Source organism: Podarcis gaigeae (assembly GCF_964106915.1).
Source record: "Podarcis gaigeae genome assembly, chromosome: 2".
Lineage (NCBI taxonomy): Eukaryota > Metazoa > Chordata > Lepidosauria > Squamata > Lacertidae > Podarcis > Podarcis gaigeae.
In genome coordinates, this window is record NC_139679.1 from 35631954 (window position 1) to 35638370 (window position 6417).

The 6417-nt window shown below is 45.2% G+C and overlaps 2 long non-coding RNA genes across 2 annotated transcripts; one reads left to right on the forward strand and one right to left on the reverse strand.

Moving 5' to 3' along the window:
* The first annotated feature begins 619 nt into the window (after positions 1-619).
* On the forward strand, positions 620-1945 carry LOC310839855. Its single transcript, XR_014561687.1, has 2 exons — positions 620-840; positions 1748-1945. It is a non-coding gene; the product is annotated as an uncharacterized lncRNA (long non-coding RNA).
* LOC310839854 lies at positions 1363-4549 on the reverse strand. The gene is made up of 2 exons (XR_014561686.1): positions 3696-4549; positions 1363-2293 (listed from the first exon to the last, which is right to left on the reverse strand). It is a non-coding gene; the product is annotated as an uncharacterized lncRNA (long non-coding RNA).
* Positions 4550-6417: the final 1868 nt, after the last annotated feature.

A 6417-nucleotide genomic window follows, 5' to 3' on the forward strand; every position in this document is an offset into this window, starting at 1 on the left:
TCAACCTTTCCCCCACTGTGGGGGAGTGGGGAATACAGTGATTGAGTAAATACTTACCTCTTCCCTGTAGGGAGTTGCAAACTTGATAAAAGCTTTGCTGGTTCAGAACAAAATTCCATCTAGTCCAGCATTTTTCAGAGTGGTCAACCAGACCACAGCAAGACCCCGCTATTGTAGTTGTTCTCCAGCACACATTATTCAGAAGAATAATGCTTCTGATCATGGTTTAATATAGCCATAATGACCAGTAGCACCTGGCAGCCTTGTCCTCTTTTAATGCCATCTACATTGTTGCTCATTGGCACATCTTGTGACAACAAATCCATTAGTGAATTAGTGAAGCGGTGCATGAAGAATTATTTATTTTTGTCTCTCCTCTATATCCCACCTTCCACCTTCACTGAATGGCTCTGGGTTCTAAATGTTTCAAAGACGAAGAAAAACCTTTGTCCCCTTCTCCACATGTCTCTCTCATGTCCCCGTCCTTTTATTTTTTTAAATACCCAATGTCAGGCCTAGCAACAGCGGTCACCATCGGCAGGTACTTACCAATGGTCCATGCCTACTGGAAGGCACATCAACTGATTAGCCGTCTTGTTTAGCCTGAGAGGCAGTAGCCTAGCAACAAGGGTAGATGGAGAAGCAGGTCCTCCAGCAAGTGGAACCACTGGTGCTCAACAGTTAAAATCCTCCACGCTGTCTCTGGAACACCAAGGAATATTGCTAAAATGATCCTACACTCTTGGGAAATACCCCAGAGTTACTGTGGTACCACCAGCAGCCAGTGAGACTAACTTTTCCCCCTGCTGCATGCCAGACTTAGTACCCACCTACCTCAAGGTAAGTGGTAGCCATCTCTAGCACCCAGGGAGACAGGGCTTATCTTCAACCACCTGTTTCCATGGCCCCTTTAACTGCTACCTCCTCGGCTTCCCAACTTGGTGGTCATCCTTACTGCCATATCTTCCCCCATTTTAGTTGAAGGAATTGTTTTGGAACATTTCTCAATCCCTTTTTGATTTTACCACCCTGAATGATGTGTCATTCATGAGCTTCGCCAAATCGCCATGTCACCTCTCATCCTTAACTCAGTTTCATTTATGAGCATGTTAAAAAGCACCAATCTCACTATAAACCCTTTGTGGGGCTGGGGCGCATATTACATCCTTCCACTTCCACGTTTATCCTTGTACTCTGTTTTCTGTTCTCTTTAACTAGTTACCGATCCATAGGACGGTCATATTCCACAGACTACATTTATTCAGGAGACTACAGTGAAAGTCTTCCTGCTTCTTTAAGGGGATTACATTCTGCCTCTCAGGGCAAAGCCTGCCGAAGGTGGTTTTACAAAAGTTAATTAGCTTCAAACAACAACAACAATTTTATTATTTATATGCCATCTATCTGACTGGGTTGCCATATAACACAGTAATTTTCCTTTAAATACATAGCAAGAACATTGTGCTTTCAAATAATTTACAGCACAATCTACATGTAATGCTTTCAGTCAAGGTCTTCCCATAAGCTTCTTTCTGTCCATCCACCTATGGTCCCTACTGATGCCTTGTCTTATCAATCAAAGTTGTACTGGCACATTATAGCTTCCTCTACCTGCTGCCTTTGATGGTCCAATGTCTCCCTTTGTGCTTGCACTAATGATGAAACTATTTCGGAATCTGAGTAGCCTTCCCTTTCAAGCATGGCTCATTAGATTATCTGGACTTTCTGTTCTCCAAATCCTTTCAAGGACTCTCATCTGCTGGAGTATCCAGGCAACTGGAGGAGTAACCATGGAGGGGCTGTTCAGAGGAAAGGAAACAAGCCCACAGGAGCCAAGGTTCATATGTCACAACAAATCGGAATCTGGCTTGTTTAGGGTTTGTTTCCCCCCCTTCACAGCACAGTCAGGAGCGAGAGAAGAATAAAGTGTTCATGCACATTAAAACATACTTTATTTTAAATGATGAACATAAACATAAGAATATATGAAGAGCCTGTTGGATCAGGCCATTGCCCCAGCTAGTCCAGCATCCTGTTCTCAACAATGGTGATCAGATGTGTATGGGAAGCTCACAAGCATTACCTTGAGTGCAACAGCACTCTCCCTTCTTGTGGTTTCCAGCAATTGGTATTCAGAGAGAGCATATGGCTTCTGACAGTGGAGATAGAACATAGCCATCAAGGTTACAAGCCATGATAGCCTTATCCTCTGTGAATGTGTCCAATTCTGTTTCAAAGTCATCCACAGATTAAGTAAGCGGATAAACTGGACCTTTCCCATTTGCTTGCTCTCCTTCAAACACAAAAGAGTAAAACAGATTATGGGTTGCATCCAGAGAATTAGGTAGAACCCACAAAACACATTTAGAACACACTGTTCTCCCCAAAGAATCCTAGGAACTGTGGTTCACAAAGGTGCAATTCCCAGCACGCTTAACAAACTACAGTTCCCAGGATCCTTTGAGAGCTCACAAACAACACCATCTCCCGTGACACAGATAATCTGCTCTTCTTGTTCCCAGCCTACTGAAATCAGAGCTATGCTACCTCTGAACATGGAGGTGTCATTTAACTGCTATGGTCTATTACAGCCTTTGATAGACGTGTCCTCCATAAATATGTCTAATCCTGTGAAACTGCAATCTGAAGTAAACCATTGGGTATTACCACAGGTTCCATAATTCTGCACTATCTAATGAGGTAATTACTTTGGACATGTCTGGATCTACCATTAATCAACTTCAGTGGTTGTCTCATAGTATTCTAAATATGGCTACATCACATAATTACTAAATCACTTTTATACCTGCTGTTCCTCACTACTTGGAGAGGAAAATAAAGTGAAAGAAGCTAAAAAGCACTACTGCTATGTTGTTCTGCAGAAGTATTTGGGAACTGAAATTCACTTTATCCACCCAGTTGTCAGCTATGAAAGAGATATGGAGAATATAATATTAGTTAATGCAAACTGCATGTTCAAGATTATTTTTCTCAAGTTAAATATTTATCCTGTATTTATTTTATAGTTTAATGCTCTTTATAAAATGTACATGATTCGGAGTTAATGAAAACAACATTTTTAGAGTGTTTTAACCAGAATATGTATAAGCATGTTTTTTAAAAAATTGTTATCTACTATGGAGAAATAGGAAAAGAGATAAACATAATTCACATATTTTCAAGTGCTAATGTAGCCACGCCATGATCCTATTAAGTGGAGGTTGCCAGGGGTGGCCCAAGGTGTTGCAGCACCTGAGGCGAAATGCCCCACTGCTGCCTCTGTGATGAAGAAGCTCTTGTGGGGAAGCCCTTGTGGAGTCTCCCACACAGGGAAAGCTGGGGAGATCATTTATGGGTCCCCTCCTCCTTCCCAGCAGCGGGGTTTTGCACTGGCTTCTCCCTTTAGGAGAAAAGCCCCACCACTGCTGGGTGGTGGGGGAAGATCTCTCTCCCCCCCCCAGTGACATGCCACTCCAACAGGGACCCAGCAGGAAATCACACCAAGCTAGTTGGAGTTAACTCTTTATTAGCACAAACAGGATCTGTGCAGTGGTGTCAGGCCTAATAAGCACAACACACATCTCCAGCAGGTCTTGCCCTTATAAAGCATTTGCTGAGACTGAAGGTCCTGCCTCCCTACCGCTGCCTAAGTCCTCTCCTCTCCAGGGTTTCCCCCAAGCAATTTGAGACAGTACCTGTGTGAAGCTAACATCTGCTCTGCCCTCTTCATGCCTCTTCTGGGCCTGGGAGACCAGAGGGGAGGGGAGCTTGTTGCAGCAGGAGGGGGAGATACCTGTGCCTCTTCACCAGCCAGACTCATCTCTGCCTCTTGGCTTCCCTCCTCTACTGCTTTACCTTCCGTCACTGAGTCTGGACTGCTTTCTGCCACAGCCTCTTCCTGCTCACTAAACCCTGTTACCTCTTCAGCTTCCAGGATCTCCTCCTCCCAGCCTGCTCCCTCTGACCACTCATTGTCATCCCACCACCACTCCCCTGGCGCTAAGCCAGCTTTGCTTCCCTTGGGTGTTCCCCAGCTGGTTCCTCCCACCAAGAAATACGTCCAAACTAGTTCAGTGTCACATTTCCTCAGATAAGTGGTCTACAGAACTGTAGCCAAAGCACTATTCGAGTAGATATGTTAACTCAAATATCTCAGGTCCAAGGCCAACACGTGTTCACGCAATCAGTTGGGAGAATATAAAAGAGTTTGGATTGCATTAGCTGTAGGCAATAATCCAACAAGCAATCCAAGGGTAAACAGTGAACCAGAGAAAACCAATTTTGTGATTTGGTTGTGAATTTATACCCCCACTGTGGGCCAGCTAAGACTTCTAACTCTTGTTACCAGGAAGGGACAGAGCCTTAAGCAGAAGAGGGGAGCCTGGCAGAAAAAACCCAGCAGCTTGGGGAACCTCATTGCGAGAGGCAGGGGCAAAACTAGGCTTTATTTCACCTGGGTCAAAGGCCCAGTTTGATACCCCCCCCATTTGCATGCGCACATACACAGGCAGGGAGCCTCAATGGTGCTCCTCTGGAGGCTTCACCTGGAGCAAAAAAAACAAACAACCCCGTAGCTAAGCCTCTTGAGTGAGGTTACTAGGGAACCAGGCAGAGACCCACCTTGTGGAATGCCCTCCTGTCAGATGTCAAGGAAAAAAACAACTACTGTACTTGAGTTTTTAGAAGACAGCCCTGTTTAGGGAAGTTTTTAATGGTAGATGTTTTATTGTGTTTTTAATGTATTTTGTTGGGAGCCGCCCAGAGTGGCTGGGGCAACCCAGTCTGATGGACAGTATTTAAATAATGTAGCAGGAACCCCCCCACCCCAATCATTCTGTTTGTACAAACTTCACACACACTCACACTCACACACTACATACGCTATGCTTCTGTTATAAATTCATAGAAAATCAACCATACATTGGATTTGCACTGTTCCACTTTTATTTTACTCCATGAAGGAAAGACTACAAAATAGGGCAGGTTTGATACAGGGCAGCCATAATCCCTTCAGCATCCCAGCACATACACAGGTGCCCTGCCCAGTTGCTATGCCAACCCTGATGGTCCCAGACAGAAGACAATCAAGATCACAAAGAACCTGCATATGGGAGTGGATTCAGCATGGACTGAAACAAAGGACAATGATCAGATCTTCCCTCAGGGGGCAGGAAACTGCCAAGTCCCCTTTGTCTCCTGGAAGTTCCTGGAAGTTCATCAGGGGAAGGGGGGAAGGGAGGAACCAGCCAGGTGACAAGACACTCAGGTTACCACCAACTCCTCCCTCAGCCCCTCCTTTCTGTAATGTATGCCTCCCTCAGCCCCTCCTTTCTGTAATGTATGCATGATGTTTCTGGGGGTGGGCTTGATCTAGAGGAGGGGAATTTCAAAAGTTTTTATAAGACCTTGCACACTATTCTTCTGGGTCTTTTCTCTCTCCTGCAAGTGAGGGGAATACCCTGTTGCAACAGTTCAATAAAGGCCAAGCCTACAGGCTGCTGTTTTGCTCCAAGTTATCCTGGTTGGTGTCTTTGTTTTGTCCAAGGGAGCCCTCGGATTTTTCCTGTAACAATAACAACTTGTTGTTGTTGTTGTTTCTGGGCACAGAGTTTTAGGGAGTCTAGATAGATAGATAGATAGATAGATAGATAGATAGATAGATAGATAGATATTGCAGTTCCAATATATATTGGAAGAACTGCAAGGACAAGTGAAAGCTTTGCAACCCTACGGACACTGCAAAAAGTATTCTTCTGCTGCCACGACTACCCTATCAGAGCTCTTTCCAGCTCCACCACCCCAACTGCAACAACATCGCGGCGCTGCTGTCTCAACCACTTATATAGTTTCCCGCCGAGTCGACTTAGCTCGCTGAATCAGCGCCGTTTAATTTTGAGGCCCTGCAGAGTGCCTGTCTCTCGAGCACCGCCGGGCGCCTCAAACCCGGACCCTTTCCAGCTCCCTCGGCCTTCGGAAGACGATATGCGAAGGAGCAGCAGGAATTGCATTTTAAAGGGTTTGAAGTTAGGTTTTAAATAAAAACAATTTAAATGAAAATCCTACAGGCAGCTTGGAGGACAGCCCCCGAGGCGGGGAACGAGGCACCTAATTTGGGAGAGGAGGAACCTAGAATTACGAACTTTTTGCATCAGCGGATTCCTTTCCGCGTCAGCTTTTGCATTGCTCCCGGAATGGACGTGAGAGATAGCGGTGGAGAAAGAGCTCAGATTTCTCTCTTATGTTTCTCTAGCGTCAACTCTCTCTTCAGTCCTGAGGAGCAAAAGGAAGGCGCGGGCTTTATAAATGAAGTTCTCTCTGAAGCGCTGTTGTAAACGGAGAGGCGAGCTCCTCTATAAGTTTCCTATCTCTAGGGGTGGAAAAGAGGCGGCAAAAAAACCCCCACATATCCCTGGGCCC